This window comes from Marmota monax, unplaced genomic scaffold (genome assembly GCF_021218885.2).
Source record: "Marmota monax isolate L192 unplaced genomic scaffold, Marmota_monax_Labrador192_F-V1.1 WCK01_AAM20220418_F8-fsc00106, whole genome shotgun sequence".
Classification (NCBI taxonomy): Eukaryota; Metazoa; Chordata; class Mammalia; order Rodentia; family Sciuridae; genus Marmota; species Marmota monax.
Genome location: NW_026695218.1, coordinates 10050226 through 10071393, shown reverse-complemented (window position 1 = coordinate 10071393; position 21168 = coordinate 10050226). Strand labels below are relative to the sequence as shown.

Sequence of the window (21168 nt, the reverse complement as noted above, 5' to 3'; positions counted from 1 at the left end):
ATAAATAGCAAATAAAATACAAAGAAAAGAATATGCAATCTCACTCAAACACTTGTAGGTCAATGACCTGATAATTCAAAAGCTGTTTCTAGATGAAAAAGGTAAGACTACTAAAAGATGATTTAAGTAGTCCCCAAGTTGATTTATGACCCTAATCCTGAACTGCTGGCCCTGTCCCTGCTTACACTATCCTGATTCTCTAGGTTTCTGACCTAATGGTTCAGCTTCCTGTTTCATCTTTGCCTCGCCTTATCCCTCAGGCCTTTTGCTTCTCACCTTGCTTACAATTTTGTTCCACTCTCAGTTATTCTGTCTTCAGCCAATCTTCCTACCTGAGTTAACAATCTTCCTACACTGGTTCTCCATTTCATCCTAAGCATACATGTCCCTTTCATGGGCAAGTCCCCTGTCAGGTTTACTCTAGTTTCATGAACATGATTTGGAAACTAAACACAAGCACATTAGATGATTCAAGTCAAGCATGTTAGAAATTCATCCTGGCAAACACTGGAATTACCAAAGGTGATCAAGTAAGTAGAATGACAATAAAAAGGGCCAAATTCTAATTAAAGAATACTATAAACAAATATGCAAATAAATCAGAAAAATATCAGATAGTACTAAGTATTACTCAAAGAATAAGATAATGGAATAGAAAATATCTGGTGACTACTTTTAAAATTATTAATCAGTCTGAGGAATGCCTCTCAGAAGAGATGACATTTAAAAGCTTGTATATCTCTCTCTTTCTTTTTTTGGTAGGGCTATGGGGTACGGGATTGAACCCAGGGACAATTTTCCACTGAGCATTCTAGTCCCTTTTATTTTGAAATACAGAGTCCAAGATGCTGAGAGTCTCACTAAACTGCTGAGACTGACCTTGAACTTGTGATCCTCCTGCCTCAACCTCCTAAATCACTGAGATTACAAGCATATGCCATCAGCATCTATCTTAAAAGCCGGTATCTCAATAAAAGGAAGCCAGCCTTTCAAAAATCAAATAGGAAAGGATTCTAGGTGGAGATAACATGAACAAAAGCCTAACAGATATATCACTGAACTATTTTTAGGCAGAGGAATAACTCCATAATCATCCTTATATTTTATAAAGATTATTACAGTGTGGAGAATGGAATGGAGGTAGGGATATATAGAGATAGATAGATATTCAAGTAAGTAGAATGATAGATAGATAGATTTCTTTTTCATTTAAATGCTCACAATATGGTTTTTTAAATTAGGAAACCCAGGTATAGGGTAGTAGCAATGAAAAATGAAAATGACTAGATTCAAGAAATATCAAGGAAGGGAAAAGGAAGAAGCCTAAGAAAATTATGTTATATACATATACAAACATGGCATAATGAATCCCACTATCATGTATAATTACAATGCACTAATAAAAAATAAATTAAAAAAAAAAAAAGAAACATTGAAGAGCTGGGTATGGTGGTACATGCCTATAATCCCGGCAACTCAGGAGTCTGAGGCAGGAGCATTTCAAGTTTGAGACCAGCCTGGGCAACTTAGCAAGGCTCTATATCAAAAAAAAAAAAAAGCTGGGGATGTAGCTCAGCAATAATGGGCCCTGGATTCAATTCCTAGTGCTTAGGAAAAAAAGAAAATAAAAATCTGAGGATGGAAGGAAGACAAGTCCTAGTGACTAACTGGTCATCAGATGTGGGAAAGAAGGAAGAACTATCCATCCCTACTAGGTTTTGGGCTTCAGTCATTACATGCTAAATTACAATGTATATGATAGGGCATTGGAGAAACAACAAGTGGGACAAAGCAGGAGACTGTGTTTTGTCATGAATAAAAGACATTCCAGTGGAGTTTTCCATTAAGCCGTTGGATATTCTGGTCTGGAGAAAGATCTGGGCTGGAGATTTGGGAATCATCCACATGTAGATGGTAACAAACTGTCAAAGAGGCTGAGATCACCCAGAGTAAGTACGAGGAAAAGCACAGGGCGGTGGAAAAGGCCTAACAGCAGAATGCCAACATTTAAAACAAGAATCATTTATTATATTAAAAAACTAGAAATATCTTATCTCCCTCAATAGAAGAGTTAAATATTGCCAGGTGTGGTGGTGCATGTCTGTAATCCCAGCAGTTTAGAAGGCTGAGGCAGAAAGTTTGTAAGTTCAAAGCCAGCCTCAACAACTTGGCAAGGTCCTATTTCAAAATAAAAAAAAATAAAAAGTGCTAGGAATGTGGCTCAGTGGCTAACTACCCATGGGTTCAATCCCTGGGTACAAAAAAAAAAAAAAAAGTTATTAGCCAGTCTATGGAACACTATACAGAAACCAAAAAGAATGAGATGTGGGGCTGGGGTTGTGGCTCAGTAGTAGAGTGCTCGCATAGTACATGGTTCAATCCTCAGCACCACATAAAAATAAATAAAATAAAGGTATTGTGTCCAACTACAACTAAAAAAATAAATATTTTTTTAAAAAGAACGAAATGTATCTTTATGTACTAATATGGAATACTGGCAAGGCACATTCTTAAAACAAAAAAGGAGGGGCTGGGGCTGCAGCTCAGTGGTAGAGCAGTTGCCTTGCGCTGTGAGGCACTGGGTTAGATCCTTAGCACCACACAAAAATAGATATTATATCCATCTACAACTAAAAAAAATTTAAAAAAAAAACAAAGAAGGAAATACCAGAATGATACATAAAATGTAATAATATTTGTGTAAATAAATCACCAAAATGCACTTCATACAAATGGATATAAACTCATGGGAAAAAAGTAGTCTGAAAGTTTCATTCTAAAACACCAGTGTGTTACCACTAAGGACTATAAAAATAATTGAGATGGGGGGAGTAGTCAAAATATTTTCTACAGCTGGGCACAATGGTACATGCCTGTAATCCTAGCAACTCCAGTAGGCTGAGGAAGGAGGATCCCAAATTCAAAGTCAACCTCAACAATTTAGGAGACCCTGTCTCAAAATAAAAAATAAAAAGGACTGGAGATATAGCTTAGTGGTAAAGGGTCCCTGGGTTAAATCCCTAGTGCCAAAACAAATAAACAAAAAACATATATATATATGTTTACAATATTTTGACTTTTTAAAAAGATAACTTGCCATATTCTTTCTAAATTATACTTTGTGTGTGTGTGTGTGTATGTATGTTTCTGGTGGTTTTTTGTTTGTTTGTTTGTTTGTTTTTTGTAGTGCTGGGGATCAAATCCAGGGCCTTTTTGTTTGTTTCTTTGAACCCAGAGGTGTTTTCCCACTGAGCTATATCCCCAGCCCCAGCCCCCACTTTTTTCCTGTTTTTTGAGACAGGGTCTCACTAACTTGCTTAGGGCTTTGCTAAATTGGAGAGGCTAGCCTCAAATATGTGATCCTCCTGCTTCAGCTTCCTGAGCAACTGGGATTGCAGATATGCAATGAGACTTGAGTGCTAGGCAAGCACTCCTTTTACCACCGAGCCATACCCCAAACCCCAAACAGCAATTACCCTTTTGGGGATTTTTTGTTTTTTAGTAATCACCCTTTTTTCTCTAAGTTAAAAAAAAAAAATTTTTTTTTTTCCAAAACAGAATGGGCAAAAGAGGAAGCCTATAAAAGATATCTTCTGTTTGTCCCTCCCACACTCCACTAGTCTTCATGTTCACATCTTCCGGCTTCCTATCTGCCCAAATCTGAAAATGCTAACACCAATCCCCCTAATTCCACACTCTATTCTGAATCCTTGGCCCCAGGTCAGTCCTAGCCACCGAACCCCCAAGTAGGGCCACAGGCCTAGAAAGGGAGGTCAAAGCCAACCTCAGCAACTTAGCAAGGCCTTAAGCAACTCAGAGAGACCCTGCCTGTCTCTAAATAAAATATGTAAAAGGATGGGGATGTGGCTCAGTGTTTAAGCACCCTTGGCTTCAATCCTTGGTACAAAAAAAAAAAAAAAAGAAAGAAAGAACAAGGATCACAAGGATCAGGTAGAAATCTCAACGGGGAAAAGATATTTGAAGGTCTAAAAGCAGCTCCCCGGGCTGGGGATGTGGCTCAAGCGGTAGCGTGCTCTCCTGGCATGTGTGCGGCCCGGGTTCGATCCTCAGCACCACATACAAACAAAGATGTTGTGTCCCCCGAAAACTAAAAAATAAATATTAAAAGCAGCTCCCAAGTGCTGGGAAATGGGGATGAGGACAATCAGGCAAAGTCATTTAAGGGTGAATTAAAGGGTGAGCTAGTTCTATTTGTAAAGATTCCAAGTGAAGTGCTGTAATCTGGTGGAAACCAGGTTTACAGCAAAGGGAGCAAGACAAGCTGTATTTTGTGAAGAGCCAAGTTGGAAGGAAGGGTATCTAAAGGAGTCACTTCACAAAGCAGCAATTCTAGGAAGCACACTATAAAGGATTACTATAGATGGAGCAGCAAGAGGAGGCTAGAGGCTTGAATAAAAAGGAGGTGAGTAGATTCTACAAATGAAGAAAGAAGCAGCTGAGATAAAGCTTCTCCTTCTTAAGTGAACCAAAGGCAGAGAGATCATAGGCAGCTCTCTGGTGGACTGTGCTCTTAACTTTCAACTTTCTGTGGATAAAACACAACGTACTTCCTCATGTTTTCCTGGTCACCCAAAGAAATGACACTGCCCAGGCCTTACACAATAGCTGATTCATCATCAATTACTCTCTATCACAGTTTGCTGAGCCTCACAGCTCACGCAGACACATACCAGACAGCCCTGGAAAATAAAACAACCTGGTGTGAGCTGTCAAAGTCCTCTTGGTACTTGACCTCACCCTCTGAGGTAGGTTTCATTTCAAAACTGAAAGGTACTGTAGAGCTGGGGAAATCCAAAGATCAATAGAGCTAGGAACAGGTGGTTCCCATCAGAAAAGGGTCTCAGGATGGAACTCAAAACAGAAACCAGACCAGTGATAAGACATGGTTTATGATGTCTGTCTCCAAGCCAGCCTTCAGATGCCATTTATATGTTTTCCAATATTTATAACAGGGCATGACCACTCTTATCCACTGACTGACTACTAAATATCTAATTCCCTGAGTGCTTAAGCAACTTTCTCGTTTTATTCAGTTTTAGAGCTTTGGGGTAGCTCATTAATTGTGATAGTAAGGGACTTATAAACTTTTTAGTCTTTCAAAAATGGCAGATTTTCCTTTTTTTTTTTTTTTTCTTCAATATGGGGATCACACCCAAGGCCTCATGCATGCCAAGCAGGTGCTCTACCACTGAATTACATCTTCAGTCCTAGCCACATTTTTTTTTTTGGGGGGGGGGTTACCAATAATAAACTCAGGGGCACTCAACCATTGAGCCACATCCCCAGCCCTAATTTATATTTTATTTAGAAACAGGGTCTCACTGAGTTGCTTACCACCTCACTGTTGCTGAGGCTGGCTTTGAATTCTCGCTCCTCCTATCTCAAGCTTTGGAGCCACTGGGATTACAGGCGTGTGCCACCACACCTGGACGTGGCTATATTTTAATTGTAATGAATTTTATTATCTTTTCTTCCTTGTTCACCTCCCCATGAACCCTTTCCAAAATTCCTGTTTCACTAAAAACTTTCCAAATTATTCAAAATGGCCCACTCACTGAAGCAATATTAATACAATAAAATTTTAGTTCAAAGAATCAAGTTATCTTGAGGTTCAATCATAACTATATGATTATAGGCAAGACATTTCATCTTTCTGGGTTTGGTTTCAGTTTCTTCTTCTATAAAGTAAGGAGACTAGAAACAGAAAGAAGGAAAGCAATACAATGTCCTTTAAGAAAGATTTAAGCTCATCAAGTGCCCAGCAGGGTTACTTTAAAAAGATACTGACTGGGTGCGGTGGCACATGCCTGTAATCCCAGCGGCTTGGGAGGCTGAGACAGGAGGACCAGCCTCAGCAACAGCGAGGCACTTAGCAACTCAGTGAGACCCTGTCTCTCAATAAAATACAAAATAGGGCTGGGATTGTGGCTCAGTGGTCGAGTGCCCCTGAGTTCAATCCCTGGTACCCTCCAAAAAAATATACCTCAGCATATTATGGTGAAACTCTAAGCAAGAACAAAAAAATTCAGAAACCTCCAGAGACAACGGGTTATTATTCACAAAAGAAAAAAAATCCTATTCACTGAACTTCTCATCTGTATCACTAGAAAATCAAGATAGTGAAAAGCTGCTTACAGTCTTTATAGAGACTAAGACGAGTATTTCAAGAATCCTGAACCCAGCTAGGCTGAGTGGCATACTCCTGTAATCCCAGCTACTAAGGAGGCTGAGGTAAGATCACCATTCAAAGCCAGCCCAGATAATTTAGCAAGACCCTGTCTCAAAAGATAAATAAATGAAGGGGTGGGGATGGTGCTCAGTGGTAAAGCACACCTGAGTTCAATCCCCAGTAGGGAGGATGGAGAATCCTAAACCCAATCAAGACATCATTCATGCATGAAGTTTACAAAGAATTGAACAAAGAAGACATTGCACTGCCAGGTCTATTGCTAAGAAATGGAGACAACCTCAGTGTCCATCAACTGATGAATGGATAAAGAAAATGCAGAACATATGCATAAAGGAATACTATTCGGGAATAAAAAAGAATGAAATCTTTTTTCTTTTTTTGGTACCAGGGGTTGTACCAAGGACACTTAACCACTGAGCCACATCTCCAGGCCTTTTTTTTTTTTTAAGTTGTAGATGGACATAATGCCTTTATTTTATTTATTTATTTTTATGTGGTGCTGAGAATTGAACCCAGTGCTTCACATGCGCAAGTCAAGTGTTCTACCACTAAGCTACAACCCCAGCCCCATCCAGCCCTTTTCATTTTGAGACAGGGTCTCACTAAGTTGCTTAAGGCCTCACTAAGTTGCTAAGGCTTGCTTTGAACTTGTGATCCTTCTGCCTCAGCTTCCGAGGTACTGGATAACAGGCATGACCCACTGTGCCTGGCAAGAATGGGCTCTTTTTAAAAAAAATCCTGTCATTTGTAGCATCATGTATGAAACTGATGATCATTATATTAAGTAAAATAAGCCAGGAACAGAAAGACAAGTACTGCATGATCTCACTCATATGTGGAAAATAAAAATAGCTGATCTTATGTAAGTTGAGAATAGAACAATAGTTACCACAGGATAGAAAGAGAAAGAAAGAATAAGGAGTGGAAGAGGTTGATCAACGGCTGCTAAGTTATAGTTAGACAGGAGTAAGAAGCTCTAGTGTGCTGCTGGGTGTGGTGGCGCACGGCTATAATCCCATCAACACAGGAGACTGAGGCAAGAAAATTGCAAAATAGAGGCCAGCCTTGGCAATTTAGCAAGACCCTATCTCAAAAAAAAAATAGGGATGCATATCAGAGGTAAAGCACCCCTGGGTTTAATTGCCAGTACCAAAAAAAAAAAGTAGTACTTCTGCTGTGCTCTTGCACAGAAGGATGACATTGATACCAATAATGTCCTATATACTTCAAACAGAAAGAAGAAATAATTTTGAATATTTTTACCATAAAGAAATAAATGTTTGAGCTGGGGATGGTGGCACACACCTGTAATCCCAGTGACTTGGGAGGCTAACACAGGAGGACTGCAATTTCAAGGCCAGCCTCAGCAACTCAGTGAGGCCCTTAGCCACTTATTGGAGACCCTGTTTCAAAATAAAATATAAAAAGGGCCAGGGATCTAGCTCATTGGTAAAATACCCCAGGGTTCAATCTCCAGTACCAAAAAAGAAAAAAAGAGAAAGAAATATATGAGGGAATAGATATGTTTAACTTGATTTAAATATCACATGATATACCATGAATGTGTACAATTTTGTTTTTGTATGTCAGAAAATAAATTTAATTTAAATGTTTAAAAAATTGGACATATAAAGACTGTTCATGGGGCTGGGGATGTGGCTCAAGCGGTAGCGCGCTCACCTGGCATGCATGCGGCCTGGGTTCGATCCTCAGCACCACATACAAAGAAAGATGTTGTGTCTGCCGAAAACTAAAAAATAAATTAAAAAAAAAAGACTGTTCATGGAAGAGAGACAGTGGAGTAGAGGAAAGAGACCGGAAGAGGAAAGAGAAAAGGAAAATACTGGGGAATGACATTGGCCAAATTATATTATTATTTTGTGTGCATGTACAAATATGTAACAATAAATCCCACCATTATGTATAACTATAATGCACCAATAAAAAATATGGAATAAGAAAAATTAAAAATTAAAGAAATATATATTTAAAGATTGTCCATAGGAGCTGGGGATGTGGCTCAAGTGGTAGCGCGCTCGCCTGGCACGCGTGCGGCCCGGGTTCGATCCTCAGCACCACATACAAACAAAGATGTTGTGTCCGCCGAAAACTAAAAAAAAAATAAATATTAAAAAAAAAAAAATTCTCTCTCTCTCTCTCTCAAAAAAAAAGATTGTCCATGCCCCTCTTGTATAAAAATCAAAGAAACAACCTAGCAAAATCAGTATCTAAAATTAGAACAAACCCAGGAAAAACAAAGTATACAAAAAACACATTTCCTCTCTTTACTCCCAAAAATCCTTTTAATAAGGTTGGACCAGATGACTTCGGATGGCCTTTCCAATTCCAAACAGAAACCATCCTTGTACACCACAGTCCCTGGCAGTCTGGATTTGAGTTGTTCATCACCTAGTGGTCTGATGTAGTAAATGCAGTTCATCGACCTGGGATAAACTTACAGCCATTTTGTGACTTCTAACAGTGTGCAAGGCAGCAGCCTGAACTTCTAGAAATTATAAGAGTAGAAGATTACAAATCCTCCAAAATCATATGCAATTGTAAAGGCTTAGCTCACCATCTATTCATTCTCCAAGGATGTGGGAAAGGCCCACTTTGTGCCTAAGTTATCACAAGAAATAAAGATGTTAGGTTGAATTTACAAAATAGTAAGAGGCAGAGATTGCTCTTGTGCATATCAATCAGAATTCAAAGCAAGTTTAGATGCTATAAGAAAATTGCAAATATGCCTTAGGAAGACTGTCTCCAAAAGTTCACAAGACTGGTATATGGAAGATGAATTATATTTATCCTATATGGTTCATGGGATTGGCCTAAAATTAATGAGAAGACTGAATTAGATTTCAATTCAAAAGAAGAAACAGTTATCCACCAAAGAGAGCTATTCAACAATATAATATCTTCAAGAAGTGATGCACTCCCCCATCAATGGAGATATTCAAAGGGAATTTGGATGATTATCTGTCAGGGAGACAATAGAAAGCATTCCTGTAATTGGTTGGCAGACTGGAGACAAGATTGTATTAAATTACTTTAATGGCCCTTTCCAGCTCTGAGAGTCCATCATTTCTAAATAAAACGAAACAAAAACAAACAAAACTCACTAACAAAAAACTAAAGTTCTCCTTCTACCTTTTTTTTTTTCCTTTTAGACCTACTCAGACAGTATAACCCAGTGGCTAAAAGCATAGATTTGACTCTATTTTCTACTTGAGTAAACGTGGACAAATTATTTATTTCCTTCCATTTCATTATCTGTAAATTTAGAAAAGGCCCTATTCTCACAAGCTTACTATAAAAATTAAATGATATAACACTTTGTTAAGTACTTAAAACAGTGCCCTACACATGAAAGTGTTCAGAACTAGCAGTTTGAAAAGGAAAGGGAAAGGAATGATGGGGGGCAGGGGAGTAGGGGAGGTAAGGACTGAAACCTGTTTGTTTTAGTTATCTGTACCCAAGCCTCAACCAAAGCATTTCTGGCTATTGCTGACCAGCTAAGTTCCTTTGGCAACCAATTTCAAAAAAGAGCCCAGACCTGCCTTCTTCAGGAAGGAGGCACAACCCTTCACTGAAATCTGGCATCCTCCTTGCATAAAGCAGAGTTCCTAAGACTGCACAAATACCACTACACCAAGCTAAAAAATGTCATTCTTCTTACTTGCTATTATCAATCCCAGAACTTGAGAGTTTAAAGGGACCTTATAGACCATATAGAGGAATTCCTTTGTTTAATGAATGACGACAACAAGGCTAAGAAAACTGAACTCCTAGACATAACAAGTTGGTAACAGAACCAAGAAAGATCAAAGGCCTCTTTATTCCTAGTCACTAACCAAAATCTTGCCATTTTGGGAAAAACAAAACTGGCCCTTCTACCTCTCAAACCACATGGCCTACATAGGTTGAGCAACCTTTTGAGTTTCAAAATATAGATGTTGGATTTTTAGATTAGAGATACTCAACTAGTAAAAATCTATGCAAATATTTCAAAATCCAAAAAACTCCAAAGCCTGAAACACTTCTAATGCTAAGCATTTCAGATAAGGGATATTCAATTTGTACCACCTATTTCACACAGGTCAAAGACGCCTAGAAAGAGCAGAACACAAAGCTTAAAAGCATGGACTGTGAAGCCAGGCCACTTTATTCAAATCCCAACTCTTATATTTATTAACCGTGTAGCTTTAAGCAAATTTCCTAATCTCTCTTTGACGCTATAAAATACAGGAGTAAAAATGACGATGTATTTATTTGGTACGAGGGATTAAGTCCAGGGGAACTCTATCACTGAGCTACATCCTCAGCCCTTTTATTTCTTATTTTGAGACAGGGCCTCGCTAAATTGCTTAGGGTCTCTCTAAATTACTCAGGCTGGTCTTGAATTTGTGATTCTTCTGCCTCAGCTTCCAAAGTTGCTGGGATTATAGGCAACTGCCACCATATCTGGAAAGAATGACTATTTATAAGGTTATGTTTAAGGATTGAGATAATCCATGAAAATTCTCAGTACACTGCTCTGCTTCTCTTTGTTACCAGTTGTATTAACAAGAGAAACAGGGGCTGAGGATGTGGCTCAAGCGGTAGCGTGCTCACCTGGCATGCATGCAGCCCGGGTTCGATCCTCTGCACCACATACAAACAACGATGTTGTGTCCGCCGAAAACTAAAAAAAATAAATATTGAAATTCTCTCTCTCTCTCTCTCTCAAAAAAAAAAAAAAAAGAAGAAGAAGAGAAACAGGGGCTGGGATTATGGCTCAATGGTAGAGCACTTACTTAGTATGTGTGAGGGGCCCTGGGTTCGATTTTACCACATAAAAATAAATGAATAAAATAAAGGTCTACCAACATCTAAAAAATTTTAAAAAAGAAGAAGAGGAGAAACAAGCATAACCACAAAAGATCAGAGAAACTCCCACTTCTGTTCCAAAGAACACTGAGACACACATATTTATTTAGCTTCATTTCCTGGCCCAGGAAATACCCAATCTTACAAGAGGAGACTACAATTAACCTATTGCTCATATATTTCTTTGGATTGAGGGAAGAACCAGTTCAGAGGATTAAGGCACATGCTATGATGATAAGATGCTTATGGTCAGAAATAAAAGTTAATAATGTCAGAACCCTTTACACTCAGTTCAAGTTCAACAAGATGCAGTTCTTGTTCAATCTCTTCCCCTCAACCTACTAAAGACAGATAGCATAACAGTTAAGAGCAAAAGCTCTGCTGCATACAGTGGTGCACACCTGTAATCTCACCAACCTGAGAGGCTGAGGCAGGAGGATCACAAGTTCAAGGCCTGCCTAGGCAACTTAGTGAAACCCTGTCTCAAAATAAAGTCTAAGAATGTAGTTCAGTGGTGGTGCACCCCCAGGTTCAATTCCCAGTCCAGGGGAGTGGAGAGGATATATAGATATGCAGATACATATACATACACATATAAAATATACATTCAATTAAGTATATATTATAACTTTTTTCAAAATAGGGCAGAGATATATAGTATTTACTTAAAAAGAAAATAACAATCCCTCTTCCACTTTCCATTCTATTTTTAAAATTATATATTCATCATTTAACTTTCATAACAAAGACTGGTGTCATTTGTCATTATCTCCATTTGACAGGTACAGAAACAGGTTCAGAGAGCTTTAAGACCAGATAGTTAGTAAGCAGATGGGCAGGATTACCAGAAAGAACTTTCAGATATGCGGAAGGTAAAGTTGGTGAACTCTTTTCACTCATCCTGGGAGGCAGGGGCTACATTAGAAGATACCTAGAAGGCACCCAAAAAGAATTAAGACTAATAATGGGATTTTTAAGAAATTCTTCAAAAGGTCATAACTGCTCTAACAAGGCAAGACCAATCAGGAATTGTAACCTAAAAAGCCAGTAATGAACTAAACTATCATCAATTCTGCCCTCCCAGAAAGAGCACAAATGATTGATAGGCCTGACAAAGCAGGACTTCATCTCTGATGACAAGCACACCCCTTTATACTAGCCTTAATCTCCCCAATTCCAGAATGATGTAGCACTTTATCATGCTAAAGAAACAGCTTTTTTTTTTTTTTTGGTTATAAGCAATTTAGGGGCGGGAATAATACCTTATTCACAGATATTCCCCTTGTTATGTGGTCCTTTATATACCAAATATATTTTTGTTTGAAAATTAAATAAATTTATTCATTCAACTCCAATATCCTAGGCACTATTCTAGAATATGAGAACACAGCAATGATCAAAACAATGTCCTGGGCTGGGTGAGTAGCTCAGTGATACATCCCCCAGCTCCACAAAAAAATAAAAAAATAATTATCAGGTTAACAAATATATATATTATATAATATACAAAGTGTATATTATATGTATGATACACATAAATATTTTATATATTAAATATAAAAATGTTTTGTGTATAAATTTTTCTCCTAGATACTGGGGATTGAACCAGGGGCATGCTACCTCTGAGAACCATCCCCAGACCTTTTTTTTTTTGCTTCCAGGAATTGAATCCAGAGGTGCTTAACTACTGAGCCATATTCCCAGCTCTTTTTTGTATTTTATTTATAGACAAGGTCTCACTGAGTTGCTCTGAACTCATAATCCTCCTGCCTCAGCCTTCTGAACCACTGGGATTATAGGTGTACGCCACCACACCTGGATATATGGTATTTAAAGTTTTGAAAAAAAAATAAAGCACTAAGAAATAAGTGTAGGCAGAACAGGTGGACTACTTTGAGTACTCTGTCACTGGAGGCTAAAGAGATGAGAAGGCATTAGGAAGAAAAAAAATGTTAAGGAAGAGGGGCCAAGGAGGTAGACAGAGAGCTAAGAGAATGCCATAGAAATTAAGTGAAGCCATAGTGCAAGGAAGGAGCAGCAACTGCTTCTGATAAGAAAGGTAAGAAAGATGACTGAGAAATGACCATTGAATCTACAAGCTGACTGCTAAATTTATTCTTCCCTATTTCACATATACCTTTTTTTTTTGTTGTTGTTTAATCCAGTAAAAATCCCAGCATTATTCAAGGAATACACATAAGGTTTCTGTTTAATGGAGCTAGGACCATGTGGGGAAAAAAAACAAAAACAAAAATCAATGCTCTTAATCTGAACAAAACAGACTTTACAAAGTGAATGATGTTGAACAAACATTTTGTCTAGTTGAAGTAACTGTCTTTCTAAAACAAAGTTCCTGACTATGCCTTGTTGTGCTTAGTTGGTGGGATCAGAGCTTTTTAAACATATTTTTTCTTTTTCTTTTTTTTTGGACCAGGGATTGAACCCAGGGATGCCTAACCACTGAGCCACATACCCAGCCATTTTTTATTTAGAGACAGAGTCTCGTTGAGTTGCTAAGCGCCTCACTAAGTTGCTGAGGCTGGCTTTGAACTTGTGATTCTCCTGTCTCAGCCTCCAGAGCCGCTGGGATTAGAGGTGTGTGCCACCTCCCAGCATGAAAGGTATTTCTTTTGTTCTGCCATAAAAAGGCACAATTATTCTAGACCCCCTTTCCCTCCTCCCTAACTCAAATATCCTAACCAACTGAATAAGACCATAAATTTACACACACACACACACACACAGCCTTAAAGCCTTAAAAACAAAACAGAGCACAACAGACCCTAAAGTTGGATGACAAAGATACACTGTACACTGCATCTTTCTTTTTCTTTTTTTGAGATGGGGTATTGCTATGCTGCCCAAATTGGCTTTGAACTTCTGGGCTCAAGCAATCTTCCTGCCTCAACCACACAATTGGCTAGGACTACTGGCTTACACTATCACACTCTGCTGTACCTTCTTTCTTTCTTCTTCTTTTTCTTTTTTGGTACCAGGGATTGAACCCAGGTGAGCTGATGTCCCAGCCCTTTTTTTATTTTTAGTTGTAATTGGACACAACACCTTTATTTCACTTATTTTTTTATTTGGTGCTGAGGATCGAACCCAGGGTCTCATACGTGCCAGGTGAGCGCTCTACCGCTGAGCCACAACCCCAGCCCTATATTTTTCTTTAGAGACAGGGTCTCAATGAATTGCTAAATGCCTCACTAATCTGCTGAGGCTGGCTTTGAACTCGAAATCCTCCTCTCAGTCTCCCGGAGCCACTGGGATTACAGATGTGCCACTGTACCTTCTTTCTTTTACTGTACAATTGATCACCAGTCATTTGCTAATTCAAAGGTTGGGCTTCATTTACATTTTCTCCTTAGCATTCCTAGATAAAAGTGCAATTTCTGGTGTCTTCATTTTAAAACAGAAGTAATACTCCAAAATAAAGTCTGCAACTTTCTCTGCTATAGCAAGCACAGTAAAGTTAAAATAATCCACACTACTGAAGCAGGAGAACAATAATCACTAAAAATTGGATAATGCAAACATCCGTCATAAATGCCTACAACTTCTCAATGGACTATGCTCTCTCTGATTTTGAACTTTTGTTCCCTCTGCCTATAATACCCTTTCCTACCCTCCCCCTCACATTTGGGACTCTGGATGTCAACTTTTATCTAGACCGCCTTCTCCCATTGCTTCCAAAGCTAAATTAAGGCCCCTCCTCTCTTCTCCCACTGCATTCTCTGCTAACTCATATATTAATACTTAACACATGTCTGTGTTACCTGTCTCTCCATCTAGATAATAAACATCTTGAGGCCAAGGTCAAGATCTCATGCATTTGTATATTCTTAGTGTCTAAGACATATTAAACAATCAATAATGACTTGTTGAATGAATGTATACAAACTTGACCAAGAAAACCTTCAGTAATTTTTTAACATATTTTCCCTGATAAATCAACTGAACTCAGGCTAATATTAAAGTTACTGGCACCCAATCCCATCCCCAGCTGATAGCAGAAGCAAAGAAATTTACTCTACATGGTAATGAACATAGAGGTTTAAAAAAAAAAAAAAAATGGAAGTGTGTGCTACCCGAAATCAACTCAAGAGGAGTCATCATTTCCACTGCTCTTCTTTGAAGACAGCAGTCTATGCTTCTCAAACCACCAGCTGTGCGCTGGCACACAGGAGGGAAGCAGGGGTGATGAACCACTAGATTGTTTTGTTCACCTCTTTCCCACCAATACTGCATTTCACTCTTCGCTTTTTACCCATCCTCACTTTCTATACTTTGTATTTGCATTCAGTTTTCATTTTTCCCCTTTTTAAACTTTCCTCTGCCATCTCTTCCACATACTCTATTTCAGGCAGAGATACCATAGAGTATCCAAGGGCATTGCTTTGTCTAATAGGGAGAACTTAGGCCAAGGATGTTGCTGTATCTTTGGGTTACTTCTGCAAACTACACCAATAAACTTCTTATGTTTCTCAGGCAACCAAAGAGTGATCTCCTAACAGCAGAACAAGGAAACCAGCACATGACACCAAATTGTTACTATCTGCAAAGTGGGTAAGACAAGTTTCTAGGCTATAGTAGCCTATAATATAATAGAGAAAAGGCCCTCTCAATTTAATATTATTTTAAATAAAAGAGAGCTCTGATGGAGGAGAAAAAAATTAAACCATGTTTTTAAAAAACAATGCTACATGTTTATAGAGCAAATTTAAATAGCTATAGTATACTTTGCTGGGACAAGTAGGTTAAAGAAAAGAAATATGGTCCCTACCACCAGGGAATTTGGGAGTCTCATTGAGTAATCACTCTCACTCCTTCACAAACTCATAAATGTAAGCACTAGAGATCAAGAAGAGAAGAAATTATCTTAAAACAAGAGTAAGGAGCCTAAGGTAATTGGAATGGATGTTCTAGGACAGAAAAACAAAGACTGATTTGGGAGGCTTTTTGAATTTAAAGTTATCCAAGTTTCAAAACTGTGACACAGCTGGGCACAGTGGCACACACCAATAATTCCAACAACTCAGGAGACTGAGGCAGGAGGATTTCAAGTTTGAGGCCAGCTGCAGCAATTGAATGAGGCCCTAAACAACTTAGCAAGACCAAGTTTCAAAATAAAAATAAAAAGGAAATGTGGCTAAGTGGTTAAGCACCCTGGGTTTAATCCCCAATACCAAAATAAAAAATAAAATAAAGTCTATGCCACAGACATCAGAAGTTAAGGAAAGGACAATCTACAAGCAGTAATCAAGAAATCTAACTCATGCTGTATATATATAGGTGACTCTATGACCAGTGTGATTCTGCAATCTGTACAATCAGAAAAATGAGAATTTATACCCCAATTGATTCAAATGTATGAATTGCCAAGATCATTGTAATGTCATGGCAGCTAATTAAAAAAAAAAAAAAAAATCTAACTCAGGTCCCAATAAGCTGTATAACCTTCAGCAAATTCTTTCACTCTTCTAATCCAAAGATGGCTCATCAGTAAAATTGGTACAATAATAACTTATTGGCAAAGCTGTCTGTGATGCTTATACAAGTAATACAAAATCATTTTTTAAAGTTTTATGTATATAACATGCCAACATAATGTAAGAAGAAGTAAAAATTGTTTCTCTGAATGGAAGATAAATCCTGTGGTTCAACTTCCAAAGTCTAAACCTGGCTCACCTTCCCAGTCATATTAAACCCCTTAACCAACCTGTGGTCATTTGAGTGAGAAGAGTCCTGTGTGAGATTCCAGGGTTGGGGCGGTGACTATTCAATCCATTGTTCCATATCTCAGGAGCTTCATCCATAAAATGGGTAATGTGGAATTCAAAAGTTAATCCAGATCTGAGTAAGGGAGTACAGAATTTTCCAAAAGTGAGTAAAACATTTACACAACCCTACCCACCACCACTCAGAGATAATAAGGTCATTAAATAGTATCACTCCCAGAATAGAATTTAAAAATGGCTTAGTGATCATTTAATTTTTTGTTTTACAGTGGAAAAAACTGAGACCCAGATATATAAATTGTAGAAGTCTCACAGCTAGTCAGTCACAGAATGGGGCTAGGGCACAGAGCCTTGGATTCCAAAATCCAGAGCCCACTTTGACAAATTACAGCATCTCCAGGGCACCTGGAGAGCCTACAGGACACATCACTCTAGGATTTCATCAACAGTAAAATGTGGGCCACTGAAGGTGGGATATAGGATTCTCGGGGAGGTTAAGAGCTAAGGAAGATGAGAAAGGAAATACTTCACTGAGGAGTACAATTAGTCCTAGAGGTACTCAGATAAGAAGAAATCAAGGAAATATTTCAGGCAGAAAAGAATTAAAACAGGCAATCTTGGGGAAAAAAATTTTTTTTTTTACCTGATTGGTAAAAATTTCTTTAGGGAAGATAAAAAAAGTAAATTTGGAGGACCATAATGCATTCAATCAGGATACTCCATGACCATATGCAATTTAGTCCTTTCGTCTCCTGTTTTCTAATATTTTTTTTTTGTTGTATTTGGAGAGCGCACCAGGATTTGAACCATTACTAGTATCTTTTTTTTTTTTTTTTAATTAGGAATTGAATCCAGGGGTGCTTAACCACTTAAGCCACATCCCCAGCCCTTTTATTTTCTGAGTCAGGATATTGCTAAATTGCTTAGTGCTTAAATTGCTGAGGCTGGCCTTAAATTTGCAATCCTCCTGCCTCAGTCTCCCAAGTGGCTAGGATTATAGGTGTGTACACCATGCCAAGCCATTACTAGTATTTTTAATTCTTTAATCTACTTTGTCTCCCTACAAAGAACTCCACAGAGACCACATCTACCTTATGGTTAAGTATACCATCTGTGGACTCAGATTGCCTACATTCATATCCATACTTTACTACTTTATCTGAACTTGGACAAACTCCTTCACCTCTCAGTACCTCTGTAAAATGGAAATAATATCACCACCCATTTCATGAGCTTATATGAGGATTAAATGTGTATTCCAGTCACAACCTACTAATGGGTTTTGAATCATTTTAGTTATAACAACCCCTTTTATGTTTGAATATAAATAAATGAACAGAAACTGGAACCAGAATACATTGCATGTAGTAATAAGTAGTGTTTTGCAAAAAAATCTGTTATATAAAATGGGTACAGTGGCACACACCTATCATCCCAGCAACTAGGATGGCTGAAGCAGGATTCCAAGTTCAAAGCCAACCTCAGCAACTTAGTAATTTAGTGAAACCCTGTCTCAAAATTAAAAATAAATAAATAAATAAAAGATGATGTTGCTCAATGGTAAAGCATCCTCATTTAATTCCCAATTAAAAAAAAAAAAAAGAACCGATATGTGATATATGTGTGTACATCTGAATTACAATGTAAGATCGATTTCTTCTAATATTTTACTTTTAATAATGTTAAGAGCCACTGAGTTAAAGCATAGGATAGGCTTAGAACAGGGCCTAGCATATAACTAAGTACTTAGTGCTATTATTATTACTGTAATAATAATAGCACTAAGTACTTAGTTATATCCTAGGTATGTACCTATCAAAGTTATTTGCAGAGTTATATAAAACAATATGAAGACTTTTGGAAAATTTGATACACACGTTAATGTAAGTTAAAAGCAAAAATCCCTCTCCATCTATAACAGCCATGTAGTCCTTGTTTAGGCATGTTTTTGTTACCTGGACCCCCTAACCATGTGTTACACTGAGGTGTCCACAGACTATGATTTATCTAACACTATGTCAGGATTTGTCAATATTTGCAGAATAATGGAGGCTTGGTGCCAGAGTAAAATAACTCATTTTTACAGAGCTGGGGATAAGGGGTAGTGAAGAAGGAGTCAAGCACAAGTAGCTGAAGGAAGCAAGTGAGTCTCTCAAAGAATTGTTCACTCCCCTAGAGCCAGGTAACTCAAATGTGCCACTGAGGAGGCCAGACTAAGACACGTGGGCCTTGGAAAGGTCTGAATCACTTCCATCTCTCTCTCCCTATCCAGTTACCTCACAGAACAGCATTTAAGCCCAGACAGGGCTCAAATGTGTGTGTCACTCACATCAGGAGAAAATGGAAATCCCCAAGGAGATACAAATGGGCTGACTACACAACAAAGGATTACCTAAAGGTAACCTTCAAAGTCAGCACATTTACACGTTAAAAACAATTTAAATTCTAAGCAGATCGGGAGGCTGAGGCAGGAGGATCACAGGTTCAAAACCAGCCTCAGAAATTTAGCGAAGCTGTAAGCAACACTGTTTTAAAATAAAAAAAAATAAAAAGGGTGACGGCTAGGAATGTGGCTCAATGGTTAAGCACCTTTGGTAGCTTTTTTGCTACAAAAAAAAAAAAAAAAAGAAAGAAAGAATGAATTTAATTCAAAAACCTTGATTTATAGAAAAACTGGAAAATGTGCTCACCAGTAAAGAAATCAGAAGGTCTGGATTCCATCCCCGACAACGTATGACTTTGAATGGCTCACTTCATTTCTCTGGGCTTAAGTGTCTTCCTCTGCTTAAAAAAAAAGAGAGAAAGAGAAGGGGATAACTACCTCGTAGAGTGTGGTAAAAATTAAGATAGTATGCAATAAAATGCCTACCATAAGATCTGTCCCTTCTAGACCATAAAAGACAATACAAATTATAATAAGCTGTGGGTCACTGACCAACTAACTGCCTGTGAAAATGCCTACAGAGTATGTCTACATATTTGTATTATTTTAAAAATCATATTTTGGTCTTCCCAGCACAACACCGTGTACTAGGAGATCTGGGAAAGCAGTATTTTCCCCATCTCATTCCTTAAAGCAGTGGTTTCTAAGTATTTTGGTACAGGGGCGGGGGGACACCTGAAATTTCCCCATGGTACTGCCCATACACTATGAAAATCTAAAAAAAAAAAAAGGCCGAGATGATCGACACCGTGCCTACATTTTACTATTATTCACATTCTCCTTTCAAATTAAAGGAGGGAGGATTAAACTTCTTCCGCCACGTTTCGGACCAGCCTACAGGAGGGATCTTAAGGACTCCCGTCGCAGGGAAGTCCCAGTGAACAAGAGGCGGCGCGTTCTAGAGCTTTCGGGCGACCCCAATTTCTCCTGAGCGACGAATCCAGGCCACGTGTCGCCATTTTGTGTTCAGGAAACATGGCGACGGGGGGGGGGTGGCGATGGGGAGCGCCACGTTAGCCCACTTTCACTGAGGGACTAAGTATGCTTTGCTCACTTGACATTCTGGAGTCTGGCTTAGCTCAAAGAGGAAAGGGAAGGGGCAGAAATCACAACTCATGTGCCGGCATCTCAGCGACATTTTCTAGCGAGATGAACTAGGCAGAAAAGGCCTCCCAAGATGGCGGGCGTCACCAGGGGCCGCCCGAGAGTGGGGCGCTGCGGCTGCGCTGTGAGAGAAGAGGGCCGAAAAGCGAGAACCGGAGAGGCCGCGCGGGAAATGCCGCAGAAACCTCCAACTCTGGTCGGCACCGCTCGAATTTAAATAAGGCCTCCAGAGACGCACACTATTGTTTCAAGTAGCAGACAAGAGACTGCCACGGTAGAAAGGACCGAATTGCTAGGTTGGGTTTCTGCGGGTTTCAACAGAAAGAAACCAGCAAGATGCAAACAAAGCATTATGTAAATGGACGCCATTCTTTTCATGGCTGTTACGAGCACTTCACAAACACAAAGGCGCGAATGCGCCGGCCCGCGGTAGGGGCTCGGGTTTGGATCTTTCTGCTCACCAGCCACCTCCGTGGGGCCGGGGCAGGAGTGGGGGCTGGCGCAGGGCGCCCGGACGCCGGGGACGAAAGGGCCCCACGTGCCCGCTCGCGCGCGCACCCGCCCCACAGGCCGCACCTCGCCGCCCCTCCCCCCCGGAAGACGGCGGCTGCCCCTCCCGTCCTCCCCACACCCTCGCGCATGCGGTCTGGTTACCTCACGCGCACGTTTTAAACCCGCGGCGTCCCAGCTGCCGCCTGCACTGATCGCCAGGGCTGCCCTTGTCACTCTGCGCATAAATCCCTTTGGTATATCAGGAAAATTATATGTGTCTCCCCAAAACAACATTAATATTTTCAGCC

At 39.2% G+C, this 21168-nt stretch overlaps 1 long non-coding RNA gene across 18 annotated transcripts in view; it reads right to left on the bottom strand.

The window, feature by feature from the left end:
- LOC124084810 (uncharacterized) overlaps nt 1-20945 on the bottom strand; it is a 115264-nt gene extending 94319 nt beyond the window's left edge. For 2 of the 18 annotated variants that reach the window (XR_009225696.1, XR_009225706.1), the window contains exons 1-4: nt 20022-20303; nt 19512-19602; nt 16803-16936; nt 10826-10895 (exon numbers count right to left, since the gene is read on the bottom strand). This is a non-coding gene — a long non-coding RNA (uncharacterized LOC124084810). The other 16 variants (XR_009225695.1, XR_009225703.1, XR_006849252.2 and 13 more) reach the window with 14 other exon arrangements.
- Between the last annotated feature and the right edge of the window lie 223 nt (nt 20946-21168).